Below are 16808 nucleotides of genomic sequence, written 5' to 3'. Positions count from 1 at the left end.
TGGTCTACCAGTCTGTTTTGGTGCCAATACCATGCTGTTTTTGTTACTATTGCTCTGTAGTATAGTTTAAGGTCTGGTATAGTGATGCCACCTGCTTCATTCTTCCTGCGAAGGATTGCTTTAGCTATTCTGGGTCTCTTATTTTTCCAGATGAATTTCATGATTGCTTTTTATATTTCTATGAGGAATGCCATCGGGATTTTGATTGGAATTGCATTAAATCTGTATAGTTCTTTTGGTAGTATGGTCATTTTGATAATATTGATTCTGCCTATCCAAGTGCAAGGTAGATCTTTCCATCTTCTAAGGTCTTCTTTGATTTCTTTCTTTAGGGTTCTGTAGTTTTCATTGTATAGATCTTTCAACTCTTTTGTTTTTTGATTCCCAAGTATCTTATTTTTTTTATGAGGTTATTGTAAATGTGGTAGTTTTCCTCATTTACTTCTCAGAGGATTTGTCACTGATATACAGAAATGCCTTTGATTTATTGGTATTGATTTTATATCCTGCTACTTTGCTGAACTCATTTAGTAGTTCAAGAAGTTTTCTGGTGGAGCTTTTTGGATCTTCTCGGTATAGAATCATATCATCAGCAAATAGGGCTAATTTGAGTTCTTTTTCTATCTATGTCCCTTTAATTTCTTTCATCTGTCTAACTGACAAAACAAAAAGTTGGTTCTTTGAAAAAAAAAATAAAATTGACAGACCTTTAGCTATGCTAATGAACAGAAGGAGAGAGAAATCTCAAATTACCAGAATATGTGATGAAAAAGGTAATATCACACTACATAAATAAAGAGAATAATTAGAATTATTTTGAAAACTTACACTCCAATAAAATAGAAGACATTGAAGGCATTAACAGATTTCTTAAGTCATATGATCTGCCCAGATTGAATCAGGAAGATATACACAATTTAAACAAACCAATATCAAGTGATGAAATAGAAGATGCCATCAGAAGCCTACCAACCAAGAAAAACCCAGGACCAGATGGATACACAGCCAAGTTCTACAAGACCTTTAAAGAAGAACTAATACAATACTCTACAATTTATTTCAGGAAATAGAAAAAGAGGCAGCACTTCCAAACTCATTCTATGAGGCCAATATCATCCTGATCCCAAAACCAGGCAAAGACACACACCAAAGAAAGAATACTTCAGACCAATACCTCTAATGAACATAGATGCAAAAATTCTCAATAAAATTCTGGCAAATTGAATACAAAAATATATCAAAAAGATTATGCACCATGATCAAGTGGGATTCATCCCAGGGATGCAAGGTTGGTTCAACATACGGAAATCAATAAATGTAATTCATCATATCAATAGACTCAAAGATAAGAATCATATGATCATCTCAACAAATGCAGAAAAATCATTTGACAAAATACAGCACCTTTACATGTTCAAAACACTAGAAAAACTTGGGATAATAGGAACATATCTCAACATCATAAAGGCTATCTATGCTAAACCTCAGGCCAACATCATTCTAAATGGAGAAAATTTAAAGGCATTCCCTCTAAAAACTGGAAAAGGAGAGGGATGCCTTCTTTCACTTATATTCAACATAGTTCTTGAAACACTGGCCAGAGCAATTAGACAGATGAAAGAAATTAAAGGGATATGTATAGGAAAAGAAAACCTTAAATTAGCACTATTTGCTGATGATATGATTCTATACCTAGAAGACCCAAAAAGCTCCACCAGAAAACTTTTAAGTTTTTAGTTCACCTCATGTCTTTTACAGATTATAAGGACATTTTAAGAAAATGAGTGATTCAAGAAAACTCTTAAAAATTGATAAAGTGATCTGAAGTAAGCATATGATGAACCAGGATACCTATTTATAATAGAGCATCAGTTCTTCTTCATTTTAATCAACATTCAATCTCTATATTGAGGAAAATAATAATGCAAATAATAAAAAACACAATAATCAGAATAGTTATTCTCTTTATAGGGTGCATTACAGGAGTTCTGGGAACAGACTTTTCTTTCTGTTTTTCTCAGGCTAATGTTAAATGAATTTATGTTTTTTTCCCCAAGAGAATATCCTGGTCAGATACACAAAGAATGTAAAATTTGTTGTAATTGAAGATTACACATACACACCCAGAATATAGTAACAGACTAATCTTAGTTATCCATACAAGGTAGATAGAATTTTTTATAGAGCATTAAAGTATTCTCACACAAGGGCTGGAGTTGTGGCTCAGTAGTAGAGCACTTGCCTAGCACATGTGAAGCACTGGCAAGTGCCTCAGCACCATGAAAGAGAAAGAAAGAAAGAAAGAAAGAAAGAAAGAAAGAAAGAAAGGAAGGAAGGAAGGAAGGAAGGAAGGAAGGAAGGAAGGAAGGAAGGAAGGAAGGAAGGAAGGAAGGAAGAGAGAAAGACATTATGTCCATCTACAACTGAAAAAAATTGTTTTAAAATTGTTCTTATGCAAGAGGTGGCAAAGTACGATGTTCAAATCTGGGTAAATGTATCTATCTCCTCAAATTGTCACCATAAGGGGTTTGAGGTCCCTCTCAAGGCAGAAAATACCTCTCCTGGGACCTTTCAGGCTTTTCAAATGTCACAGCAAAGAATATAAGGATGAGTCAGGCTTTAGCAAAGAAGGACTTAGAAAGTGAGAGGTGAAGATATGTATTTTCAGGGCAGAATGTGGTCTATATGGAGAGCACAAAGCAGCACTTCTAGGGTCTCAATCTCTTCTTTTAAAGGAGAATTTGTGAGGGGTGGGCCTGGGAAGGATTGTGGGGATGGCATCAGCCTGGTGATCACAAGACAGTGTGTGGAGGGCTGATTTTTTTCCTGGATCATCAGGTTGACATGTCTCATCTATCTAGATAACATCTGGAATGTGCCTGTTACAATAGATTTTGTAAAATTCATCCCCCTTTGCTTTATCTAATCTGAAAACACATTGTATAAGCTAACTAACTGGGCTCATAAGCATTAAAACAAGGTAATTTCCCATAGATGAGAGAACTTACAGTAACTTTTAAGATTTATAGATTTCTCAAGAATTTGGGAGTGACTGGGAAGGAAGGAGGACAGGCCTGGGGAGTAAAGTGTGAGTCCGTACCCTTGATCCTGGGGCTTCTAGATTTACAGCTGCAGTCTCTCTTTCTTCCCTTTGTCTTCCTTCTACACATCTTTTATTTCTTTTCTACCTCAAAACTTTCATCATTTCTATATAACGAAAAGATTTCAAATAATTTCTGGCCACTTTTTTGAAATGTAAAGTACATTATTGTTACTGATATTTACCCTACTGTGCAATAGCATCCCAAACATTCGTTCTCCAGCTGTAACTTGGTGCCCACTGATAACCTTTTCCCATTTCTCCTTGCTTTTTCTCTCCCCAGCTCTGCTTAGCACCATTGTGAGCCCTGATAGTTTTTTACAGCCATCATCTTTATTACCAGGCTTTGGATTTTTATCTTACCATCTTGAGTAAACTGTCAAATTGCCAGGATGTTTGTTTTTGTTTTAACAACCAGGGAAATAAGATCTCTTCCCACTAGCCTTGAGGATTTATTTTAAAATACCCTTAAACTTAAAACTGACCATTAAATGGGATATTTAATGAGTTGCAAGTTATCATACATCTCTAGCACTGGCTACTAATTGTTGGGGAAATTCAGTGTATTTCTATTCCTGGGGTCACTTTCTTTCTGAATCCTAAACAAAAGATGTATGTATGCTCTTTTGAGTCTTTGTGTTTTTGCTGTCAATCAGTGTTTCCTGAACACCCATGAAAGGAGGAGGACCACAGTGAAAGCTGTGTTTGTTTGACAGTATTGACTGTTGCTTTGCATATTTTATATTGGCCTTTGGGACTCTATTTTAATTGTCTTTGGGACCTTCTCTTTTCTGGTTTGGTTTGAACTGGTTTTACCAGTTTGAACCATAAATGTCCATTGAAACTTCCTTTATAAGTCTTTCCTTTTTCTTTGACTTCTTCCCTTGGGATACGTCTACATTGATTTCAGTTATATCCAGAACTGAATCTTCAATCCTAATTAGAGTGATTACAGTAAATAACCATTGTCCTTGTGTCAGATCTTTCAAAAGATGAGTGCATCTTTTTCTTTCTCAAGTGTTTTCTCATTATCATGATCTCCAGGCTCAAATCATAGGAAATTCTATTCCTCTCTCCTATGCCCACACACCTGATTTCTCTTCAGAAGGGCTTAAGCTAATGCTTTTCTCCTTCCTGAACTTTGTGTCTTTGCCTGCACCATCATCTGTAGCTACGAGTCCTTCCCTCTCTTCTTCAAAGTCGACTTCAGATCATTCGTCATGTGAGGTCTTTCTTAGTTGACTTCAAGTGATTGTTCATACCCTCATTACCTAGTCTTACATATTCAAACTAAACCAGTAAGCATTCATAAGCAATTGAGTTTCTAGATGATTAACAAAAGCTACACAAATCTTAGAACAAGCTAGATTCAATGCAGCAAAACTCAAATAATAAAACACTTAAACTGTACCTAGAAAATTATAACTGTAGTTGACCTTAATTTTTTAAAATATTTTTTAGTTGTCAATGGACCTTTATTTATTTATATGCAGTGCTGAGAATCAAACCCTGTGCCTCACACATGCTAGGCAAGTGCTCTAACCACTGAGTCATGACCCCAGCTCTTAATTTTTTCTTTATCAATATGTTCTTGTTAAGAAGTTATTTCATGGCTGAGGTTGCAGCTCAGTTGGTAGAGCGCTTGCCTAGCATGTGTGAGGCACTGCGTTCTATTATCAGCACCACATATGAATAAATAAAATTCTATCAACAACTAAAAATTTTTTTCTTAAAAAGTTATTTCATCTCAGAAATTATCTGCAGCATTGTAGAGTCTACAGAGACAAGAAATGTTTTTCTACAAGTTTGTGTTAGAGGGTGCCTCCGTTTTTTTTCTTATTAATAGCTATCTTTCTACTTGATGACTTATAAACATGAAATAATTTTAACACATGAAATGGTTTTACAATCCCCAATTTGTACTCCTCAATGGCACCCTTTCAAGTTATTTGTATTAGGGAGAACTTGACTTAGGCAATGCCATTTTGAAATATATTCTCCACCTTAGAACAACTGTTAGCCCATGGTCACTCTGACCCAGAGCCAAAGTCAGCTTGACCTAAACCCTAGACAATACCCTGTAACAAGAACTGATTTGGGGGACTGAAATCTTGAGAAACATCCTGTTCAACATGGAACAGAGACCACCACAAAGAATGATGGTGACCCCTTCCCTAGATCCCCCTAGCAACAGCCAAAGCACAAAAATTTTCCCACCCCTTCACTGTCCTATAACTTCCCTAGGCTGTAAGTACATGATGGACTTCAGTCTCACTGGGACCCCCTTTTGCAGGTTTATCCCAAATAAATCTGTGTGCTGCTGAGCCTCCTCTCCTCTCTCCTTATTCCCTCCATTCTGTTCTTTCCTTACATTTTGACTGATCTTTTATTTAATATTATTTGTTGACTATGAAAGAGTCTCATGTTTCTATTGTGAAAAAGAAAATTTCACCATCTCTATTCACCTCATTTCACACATACAGACACACTCCCTTTTCCTTCCTCCAATAACACTATAAAATCATTTTTCTCCTACCATATGCTGTGGCTCATGCCTACAATCCCAGCTGCTGGGAGGTTGCAGCAGGAGGATCAAAGTCTAAGGCTAGCCTTGGTAATTTAGTGAGACTCTGTCTCAAAATAAAAACTAAAAAGGGCTGGGATGTAGCTCAGTGGAAGAATGCGCCTAGGTTCAATCCTCAGTACTGAAGAAAAAAAAAATCCCCACTTCAGTTTAGTTCTGGTGTTTGTGGCAATGTAGTTTATTCAGGATTAGAGTACTGATTGTCAAAGTATTGTCCCAGGGGTTCCTAGAATCTAAAATAAAATATTATCAATGATTCTGAATCAGAATAGAATTCTCAGGATTCGAAAAACATATTTTATACTAGACTTAATGAAGAAAAGATGTCAAGATATCTCAGAAAAATAGCAATAACAAGTTGAACAAAGATTTCAAATGAGTATTAAGATAAACTTTATTTGACTAGCAATTTATGTAGTATTCCAGGTGATTCAGCATGTATTATTTCATTTAATCCTAATGATGTCTCTATGAGTTAAATGCTATACACTTTTTACAGATGACTGACCCGGGTCTTCAAATGGTAACTGACTTGAGCTAAATATTAGGTGTTTTGACTTCTGATCCTTAACTTGTACTGTATAAAAACATCCAAGTAGGATGGTACCCAGTCATATCCTGGTGATGGTAGCATCTTCCCCTCCAGAGGCCTGGAGGCCATGTCTCTGCCTCCTGCTCTGGGCCCACTTGCTCTGGGTGGTGGCTGGGATGGGGTTATGGTTGTCCTCCTAGAGGACAACACATTGCATGAACAAAGACTGAACTTTTTGTTTGTTTTCTTTTTCTTTTTTGGTACTAGGGATTGAACCCAGGAGTGCTTAAACTCTGAGCCACATCCCCAGTCCTTTTTATTTTGAGACAGGGTCTTGCTAAGTTGCTTAGGGTCTCACTAAGTTGCTGAGGCTGATTTTGAACTTGCAGTCCTCCTGCCTCAGTCTCCCCAACCACTGGGAATACAAGCGTGTACCAACATGCCTGGCCAAAGACATGTACATTTTATAAAAGGCATCTGTGGAATAATGCTTCCATTTGAATAATAAATGAGTTCCCATTTTGAGCCCCCTGGTTCTTAAACAGCCTCACTATCTGAAGAAAGTTCATGCTAAAAATCTGATATAATGAATGGGTAAATATGATCAGATATCTGCACCAAGTTCTCAGCCTGATAAGGAGAATCCTTTTGTGTCAACCTAATGAAGCATTCAAAGAAGTCATATGACTCTTTTCAAGATGAACTTGAAGATTATGTTAAAGCACAGAAAGACTTGTTCCAGGAAGATGATAGAGAACTATTTGGAAACCTGTGGGTACAGAGAAGAGGTTGATTCCAGACCCAGATATAGAATGTTTGATCAAAAACTCCCATCTGGAACTGTCCAGACCTACCCAAGATCATGCAATATTTCATAAACAATGGGAAACCAGTTATCTCAGTGCTTACCAGCTCAGGACGGCAAGCTGAGACTAGACTCTCTGAGTACCACCAGTTCCCCAAGGACTGTTTCTCAAAGAAACCAGTGCCCATGAGCCTTATTCAGCAAGAATATAATTATGGTTCATAAGAGGTAGAATGCAGAGTTCACAAGCACCTCTCCTCAAGAAATCATCCCAGCCAGCCATAAACAGGTCCATCAGAGGAGGAAGAGGCACCCAGAAGACGGCAGAGAAAAAACAGAGGAGGAGTGGCCCATGCAGCAGAGGAAAAGTGGTTCTGAGGAACTGGATTTAGACAGGCCCAAGAGCAAAGAAACAAAGGTGAAGACAGAAACTGCACAGGTCAGTGGAGAAAAGCTTAGTGAACAAAGAAAAAAGTGCTGAGATATAGCCTCTCAGGAAGAAGATCATAAGCGTAGAAAAACAAAGAAGGACCAAGGCAGGGAAAGGACAGAGGGTGAAATGCTTTGGGACCAGTCCATCCTTGGATTTTGAAACTCTATAGCTGATTCTCCTGAGGTTAAATTGGAAAATAAAGAGAGAGAGAGAGAGAGAGAGAGAGAGAGAGAGAGAGAGAGAGTTGAGGAGATGGTTTTTATGGTGTTCATATCTGTATTGCTTTTCTTTTGTCAATAGGTACTATTAGAACATCTTAACAGAGGGACTGGGGTGGTGGCTCAGTGGTAGAGCACCTGCCTAGCATGTGTGAGCAACTGGGTTCAATTCTTAGCATTGCATTTAAATAAATAAATAAAATAAAGGTCCATTCACAACTAAAAAGATATTTAAAAAAAGAAAAAAATACTTTAATAGAGGCCACAGGAACCTGAAGCATTCTGGGTGCCTGCTCCCCAACATAGGAGTTACTGCATTTCCTCATTTTCTAAAAGCACTTATTACCTTTTTCTGACATATAATGTGATTTCTCTTTAAGAGAGTAGCTCTGCTTTTATTCATCAAATTGCCATAATAGTGAGATTATTTTTCCTTGGGAGATCATTTATTTTAAATTGAAGGATGAATAAACTTTGCAGAATCTATTACTTGGTTGAGACTGTCTTAGTTTTGAGTGGGATTTTTTAAGTTCATTGTTTTCTCTATTCAGCAATTTAGATTTTTTTCTTTGTTAGATCTAAGTTGGCAGTATATTTTCTAGGTTGGGAAGTGGGAAATGAGATACATTATAATAATAATAAACTTATTAGTTTTTGAAGTTTTGAAGAGTCTCAAAATCAGTTAATAGGGGTTGGGGTTGTGGCTCAATGATAGAGCGCTTGCCTAGCATATGTGAGGCACTGGGATCGATCCTTAGCACCACATAAAAATAAACAAATAAGAAAAGGTATTGTGTCCATATATAACTAAAAATATTAAAGAAAAAGTTAATATTCTGGAAATATTTATAATAAAGTGTTCTAGTTTCTGGAAAAAAAGACTCAAAGAAGTTGTCTTTCTGCTACACATCAAGATATTTTGGAGAGTATAACAATATCTAATTTAAAGGACCTGGCCATTGTAAACTCACTTTCTAGATAAAATAAGAATTTTCATTCTAATTATAGAAAATATAAACTTTGTGAGAGTTTAGACTCAAGTGTGAGAGCATAGTTTTTAGCTAAAAGGAAATTTTTTTATTGTTTCAAACTATTCGGAATCTTCAAATACATTGTTTTACTGAATTTAAGGGCTACAATCTCTGATTCAGAACATTCAGCAAATATGTTAATTAAAAGATACTCTTTTGCCCACAAGTAGTATTAATTTCTTTTTAAGTTTTTTTAAATTTAGTTGTAATATGGATACAATACCTTTATCTTATTTATTTTTATGCGTTGCTGAAGACTGAACCCAGTGCCTCACGTATGCTAGGCAAGTGCTCTACCACTGAGCTACAACCCCAGCCTCAGTATTAATTTCTTAATGAAATATCCTAAGAATTACATGGCTTAAGAGATTTGCCCACATGCACAGATTCAAAGATTCAGTCACCCATACTAGCACAGAAAACTCAGCTATTAGAAGTCTCCTATTAATTTGGTTATTTGTTTATAAGTTTTAAAATTCTCTCTTCCTCTCCTCAAAAGTTTGCTAAAAGAATGGACTTGGTCAGACAGAGAATGTTGAATCAGGGATTTCTGAAAGAACAAGGTGAGGGACTGGGGTTGTGGTTCAGTAGTAGAGTACTTGCCTAGTACAGGAGTGGCACTGAGTTGGATCCTCAGCACCACATGAAAATAAATAAAATTTAAAAAGGTATTGTGTTCATCTACAGCTAAAAAAATTTTTTAATTAAAAATAATTTTAAAAAAGAAAAAAGTTTCAGCACAACTTTCAAGATATGACATGGTGAACAATGGCATAAATTTACACTTTCGGCTTTTGCTTGTTTTTGATTTTTTTAACTTTAAATTTTTTTGTTAAAACAGAGTTGATATGTAAACTGGTTTCCAAATTTTTGTAGCAAAGGACACACAGATCATACCAAGTGATTTCTATTGTCATCTGTCCAGTCTTGCCACTTTTTGTTCAACATTTTACTGGAGGTTCTAGCCAGGTCAATTAACAAGAAAATTAAATAAAAGACATCCAAGTGTAAGAAGAGCAAGAAAAACTTTCCGTTCAAGGATGACATGTTATTGAATGCAAGGAATATACTAATGACTCACCAAATTACCAAATAAACAAGGTCAGTGAACATTCAGAGTATAAGATCATCATATGAAAATCAATTGTATATCTAGACACTAGTAATGAATGGTCTGAAAATAAAATTCAAAAGACAATTTCATTTATCATAACATCAAAAAGAATAAAATACTTGTAATAAATATCACAAGAGAAAAACTCCCGGGAGGGGGTAACAGGTGCCCTGTTTCCCACAGTTGGAATATTTTGCAGTCTTTCCCAGGCACTCTTGAGATAACCAATGCATGGTTGGCCAGAGCACATGTCTAATCCTAAGCAAAACATCTTACATTGTGACCAAATGTAACCTATTGATATAAGTAAAGCCAACAGCTCAGACAAGCGGCCATTTTGCCACTTAGCCATTGCTGCCTCTGCATCTTGCTTCTCTCTCCTTTTGTTTTCTTCGCAGTAGAGCATGTGCCTAGCATGCGTAATGCCCTGGGCTTGTTTTCTGTACCTCCCAAAAAAGCAAAACAAAACCCAAATGTTCAGAATATGCATATCCATAGAAACAGTGGTTGGCCAGGGCTAGAGAATGGAAGTCATTGATAACGGTTGTAGGCTTTCTTTTTGTGGTGATATGAATGTTCTAAAAGTAGATAGTGATAATGGTTTTACAACTCTGTTAATATATTAAACACCATTAAATTGTACACTTTAAAATAATAAATTTTATATTCATGTGAGCTATTTATTTTTCTTTCTTGGAGACAGTGTCTTGCTATGTTGCCTAGGCTGGCTTCAAGCATCAAGACTCAAGTGATCTTCTTGCCTCAGCCTTTCAAGTAGCTGGCACTATAGGCATGAATCACCCACCACTCCTGGCTATATATGTTATTTCTGAATAAAACTTTGTGTGTGTGTGTGTGTGTGTGTGTGTGTGTGTGTGTGTGTGTGTGTATGGTGGGGATTGAACCCAGGCCCTTGTACATGCAAGGCAAGCACTCTACCAACTGAGCTATATCCCCAGCCCCTGAATAAAACATTTTTAAACAGTTTGATGAAACTAAATTTTATTAGCAAAAAAATATGGCCTCTTGTCTGTGTGTCACCAGGATGAGTGAGAGTCCTGAGGAGTAGTCCCCTAAAAGGGAGGTAGACCTCAGTTCAGGTAATGAGGATCCTTGACATTGTCAGAGAAAGGAATATAAGGATGAGTCAAAGTGAGGCACAATTTGAATTTATTGAGAGAAAGAAAGAAGTCCACACTCGGAGGCAGTATAGGGTGTGGGTATTGGAGAGGATGTGTTAACTTCACCTTACCAAGGCCTATTTATATGTGTATGATGATCTAAGAGATGTTTTTAGTTCTACTTTGTGTTATTATGTGGCCATGTTGACTCTTACTGGGATGCAAGTCATTTACTGATATGTTGACCATTACTAGGACAGGGTAGGGGGTCATTTTCTTCTTTGATTATTTTACTTTGTGAATTTAGACTATACCTAATTGTGCATCTGTGGAAATTGTTGTGATCAGGCATTTGAAAATGACTTTTAAATCTGGACTTTAAATCCATGCAAAAGCAGACTTCATATCTGAACTTTGAATCATGACCACTCTTGTTTCTTCCTTTCTACCTGTCTTTATGTCTTCTATCCTACCTCATGTGTCCATGTATAATTCTTTCATAGATCAAATTTCTCTGATTCCAAAAGCAATTCAAGTTTGTATAGTCATAAAACAAAACAAAAATTAAATTAATTTTTCAAATGAGGTGATTTTTTGGAGGAATGTTGGGGGTGTAGCTTAGTGATAAAGTGATTACCTAGCATGCATGAGGCTCTGGGTTCCATCTCCAGAAGAGAAAAACACGTGTGTTTGGTTTTTTTCCCAAATATTTTGTCAGCATGAATTTAGTTCTTAGCAAGGTTTTTGTTTTTATTTTTGTTTTCTTTTTGGTGGTACTGGGGATCAAACTCAGGGGCATTCTTCTACTGAGCTGTATCTGCAACCCATTTTTATTTTTGAGACAAGGTCTTTCTGAGTTGCTGGAGCTGGCCTTGAATTTGGAATTCCTCCTGCCTCAGCCTCTCAAGTTGCTGGGATTACAGCTATGAGCCACTACACTTGGCTTCTTAGCAAGGATTTCTGTGCATGGTTATTCATTCATCATTATACTTGAATTATGACCCTATTGTAGATTTCTAAATGAACATGTAAAAGGCAATTGAATTGCTTTTAGCACTTTAATAGTTGCTATTTATTTTTATTATTATTGTTGGAGAGAGTCAAGAAAGGAGAAGCAATTCTTTACCTCTTCGTCAGACATTCTTGTTGCTCTTGCTCCCAACCCCCATACTGGTGGTTGAACTCAGGGGCATTTTATTAATAAGGTTCATCCCTGTTCTTTTTATTTAAGACAGAATATTCCTAAATTCCAGAAGGTCTCAATAAATTGCTGAGTTACTAAGGCTGGCCTCAAACTTGCAGTCCTCCTGCCTCAGCCTCCTGTATCACTGGATTACTAGTGCCTGGCTTCTAGCTGCTTTTGAAATGAGGCTGTCACCACTAAATTTGACTTTCATGAAATATGTAAATTCTGATCTGCTTCACCCCACAAAAGGTAATATAAAACTGCTCGAAGGATATGAACAATCGGCTCCAGAGAGGAAACTTCCCTTACTGTTTCCCTCCCTGCCCTCTTGCCCCACCCTAAATTAATCCCACCACCAAAACTCCTTCCAAGACCTGGCTCTGCTAAGGCCCTAAAAAACCCAGAGCCTCACAGCGGCCCACCGCCATTCGCTACCTACAAGATGTGCCCGTCCAGTGCTGAATAAAGCATCACTGGTCTATGAGGTCTCCCTCCATTTTCTTTTTCTTTTTGTATTCTCTTTCGGGTGCTTTCACTGCTTACCCAGAGCAGTTGCTGGAAGAAAAAATTTTAAACTAAATAAAATAGCCAGGTAGGGTGCTGCACACATGCAGTCCCAGTGACTGGGGAGGCTGATGCAGGAGGATCCAAAGTTCAAAGTCAGTTTCAGCAATTTAGTGAGGCCTTAAGAAACTTGGTGAGACCTTGTGTCAAAATAAAAGGGCTGGGGATGTAGCTCAGTGTTTAAGTGCTCCTGGGTTCAATCCTGGCACCAAAAAACAAAACAAAACAAAAATACAACAAACAAACAAAGAAACCCTAAATGAAACAGGTAGGAGGGGAAAGTTAAGGAAATCACAAGTAGAACAAGAAGACAAAATTGGAAAATGAGTTAAAATGAGAATATAGGTAGTTCCATGTTCAACTACCTATATTTGTTTGCTAAACAGGTAGATTAAAAAAAAAAAAAAGAGTCTTCCTCACCCATACTTGCATACAGGCTTAAAAAATAGTATAAAATTCATTATTGTGACAATTTAAACGTACGCATGATACAACTAACTGTGTGTTAGAAATGTGGTAGTTGTTCACCACATTTGGGATGTACCATACTTTTTTAAAACTTAAAAATATTTTTCACAATATATTACTCCAAGCCAGGTTGGGGTTCTGCAGGTGACACACACACTTCACAAATGTTCTAAGAACTTGCTGTTGTTAGAGATGGTGAAGGCCAATGTCATACAGCTTGCACAAAGCAGCTCAGTGAATTTCATGCTATAGATATTTCTGAGAAAAGCACAGAAGTTCCCTGTAGGTCATTGCCCCTTCAAGTGTGGTCCCTGAAACAACAGTCTGAGTCAAGTAGGAGCTTCTCTGAAATGTAGGCTCTCGGGCCACATTCTGGACAAAAATTTGCATTTTAACAAGATCACCAAGTAGTGAACTTTAGAATTTGAGGAGTGCTAGTGTTGGATACTCCTGCTACTTTGAAACTAAACCCTAACCAACTCTTAGTTCCCCATGTATGCAGCAATCATAAAGAAAGGTGGGGTGGAGTGGGGAAAGTTTGGAAGAATAATAAATTTAGCATTGGCCAGGGACAGCTTTTATTCTGAGACCAGCAGAAATCATGGCAATCAGCCAACCCAAACATTTGGAAACAGCTTCATCACCTTTAGTGTCATAGAAAGTTTTTTCTATTAAAATCCCCATCTAGTAGGAGACCAATCACCAAAATTTGAGAATAAGGACTATAAAAATACTCACAATATCAATAAGAGTCTGGTAAATGTGCTGTGCTTAATCTTTTAAAGAGAATACTAGGTAGCTGTAAAATGAGAAAGTACTTTTTATTGTGGTAAGGAAAAATCCTCAAGGCTTCCAATTTAAATATTGAACAAACATCTGAAAGTAGTAGATTTTACAGATATTTGTGCTAAAAAAGAGGGAAATAGTATACTGCTATCTAGTTGGATGTATATGCATAAAGAACTCTGGAGAAAATATACAAGAGTGTATTTTGATAAACATAAGTTGATAACAATGGTTATATTGGGGGCTGGACAATATAACAAGGGGGATATGTTAACCTTTGGTAATGAGGAAAACATTCTATGCTTTGTGGTGGTGGTGATATGGGCATATTGCAGTTGTCCCATTTAAAGAATGAGGGGTTGGTACTCCATTCACAATATCCCCCCAAAAAATAAAATACTTGGGAATCAACCTAACAAAAGAGGTGAAAGATTTATACAATGAAAATTACAGAACCCTAAAGAAAGATATAGAAGAAGACCTTAGAAGATGGAAAAATATACCCTGCTCATGGATAGGCAGAACTAACATCATCAAAATGGCGATATTACCAAAAGTTCTCTATAAGTTCAATGCAATGCCACTCAAAATCCCAACAGCATTTCTTGTAGAAATAGATAAGAGAATCATGAAATTCATATGGAAGAATAAAAGACCCAGAATAGCAAAAACAATGCTAAGCAGGAAGTGTGAATCAGGCGGTATAGCGATACCAGACCTCAAACTATACTACAGAGCAATAGTAACAAAAACAGCATGGTACTGGTACCAAAACACGTGGGTGGACCAATGGTACAGAATAGAGGACACAGTAACCAATCCACAAAACTACAACTATCTTATATTTGATAAAGGGGCTAAAAGCATGCAATGGAGGAAGGATAGCATCTTCAACAAATGGTGCTGGGAAAACTGGAAATCCATTTGCATCAAAATGAATCTGAATCCCTATCTCTCGCCATGCACAAAAGTTAACTCAAAATGGATCAAGGAGCTTGATATTAAAGCAGAGACACGGCATCTGATAGAAGAAAAAGTTGGTTATGATCTACATACTGTGGGATCGGGCTCCAAATTCCTCAATAGGACATCCATAGTGCAAGAGTTAACAACTAGAATCAACAAATGGGACTTACTCAAACTAAAAAGTTTTTTCTCAGCAAAAGAAACAATAAGAGAGATAAACAGGGAGCCTACATCCTGGGAACAAATCTTTACTCCACACACTTCAGATAGAGCCCTAATAACCAGAATATACAAAGAACTCAAAAAATTAGACAATAAGACAACAAATAACCCAATCAATAAATGGGCCAAGGACCTGAACAGACACTTTTCAGAGGAGGACATACAATCAATCAACAAGTACATGAAAAAATGCTCACCATCGCTAGCAGTCAGAGAAATGCAAATCAAAACTACCCTAAGATACCATCTCACTCCAGTAAGATTGGCAGCCATTAGGAAGTCAAACAACAATAAGTGCTGGAGAGGATGCTGGGAAAAGGGCACTCTTGTTCATTGCTGGTGGGACTGCAAATTGGTGCAGCCAATTTGGAAAGCAGTATGGAGATTTCTTGGAAAGCTGGGAATGGAACCACCATTTGACCCAGCTATTCCCCTTCTAGGTCTATTCCCAAAAGACCTAAAAAGAGCATGCTACAGGGACACTGCTACATCGATGTTCATAGCAGCACAATTCACGATAGCAAGATTGTGGAATCAGCCTAGATGCCCTTCAATAGATGAATGGATAAAAAAAATGTGGCATTTATACACAATGGAGTATTACTCTGCATTAAAAAATGACAAAATCATAGAATTTGGAGGGAAATGGATGGCATTAGAGCAGATTATGCTAAGTGAAGCTAGTCAATCTGTAAAAAATAAATACCAAATGACTCCTTTGATATAAGGGGAATAAACAAGGACAGGGGAGGGACGAAGAGCTTGAGAAGAAGATTTACATTAAACAGGGATGAGAGGTGGGAGGGAAAGGGAGTGAGAAGGGAAATCGCATGGAAATGGAAAGCGATCCTCAGGGTTATACAAAATGATATATAAGAGGAAAGGAGGGGTAAGACAAGATAATACAAATGGAAGAAATGATTTACAGTAGAAGGGGTAGAGAGAGAAAAGGGGAGGGGAGGGGAGGGGAGGGGGGATAGTAGAGAATAGGACAGACAGCAGAATACATCAGACACTAGAAAGGCAATATGTCAATCAATGGAAGGGTAACTGATGTGATACAGCAATCTGTATACGGGGTAAAATTGGGAGTTCATAACCCACTTGAATCAAACTGCGAAATATGATGTATTAAGAACTATGTAATGTTTTGAACGACCAACAATAAAAAATAAATAAATAAATAAAGAATGAGGGGTTGGGATGGAACTCAGTGGAGGAACACATACTTAGCGTGAGTGAGGCTCAGATTCAATCTCCAGCACCAATAAATAAACATTAAAGAATGCACCTTAAAATGGGTATGTTTCAATATTAATTTTAAAAGATGATAACAAAATCATCAATTCTTCTAACATCTTTCACTTTAACTCCTCTTTCCATTGCCCTCTCTGACATTCACAGTGCTAAGACTCAAAGATAGCTAATGTGCACTACTATACATTACGCACTTATGTATATAATTTCACTAGGAAATATTTGATCATGTGGATATTCTATACCAGACCTTGTTTATCCTCTCACCTGCTAACAGATAGGAGTGTTATTTCTAGATCATTATCAGTTGAATCTGCCACGTGTAGTTATGTACTAGACTTGAATGCGTTCAGTTCTCTAGGGAGAGTAGCTAAAATGGAATGGATGAGTCACATGTAGGTGTATGTTGGCTTATCACTAG

The 16808-nt window shown here is 37.1% G+C and overlaps 1 pseudogene; it reads left to right on the top strand.

Annotated features, from left to right (window-relative positions):
• The first annotated feature begins 6877 nt into the window (after positions 1 to 6877).
• Positions 6878 to 7613, top strand: LOC113195557 (lysine-rich coiled-coil protein 1-like; annotated as a pseudogene).
• The last annotated feature ends 9195 nt before the right edge of the window (positions 7614 to 16808 follow it).

The sequence above is a fragment of the Urocitellus parryii genome, chromosome 9 (genome assembly GCF_045843805.1).
Source record: "Urocitellus parryii isolate mUroPar1 chromosome 9, mUroPar1.hap1, whole genome shotgun sequence".
Taxonomy (NCBI): domain Eukaryota; kingdom Metazoa; phylum Chordata; class Mammalia; order Rodentia; family Sciuridae; genus Urocitellus; species Urocitellus parryii.
Note: the sequence above shows the minus strand (reverse complement) of the source record. Positions and strands in the feature narration are given on the sequence as shown.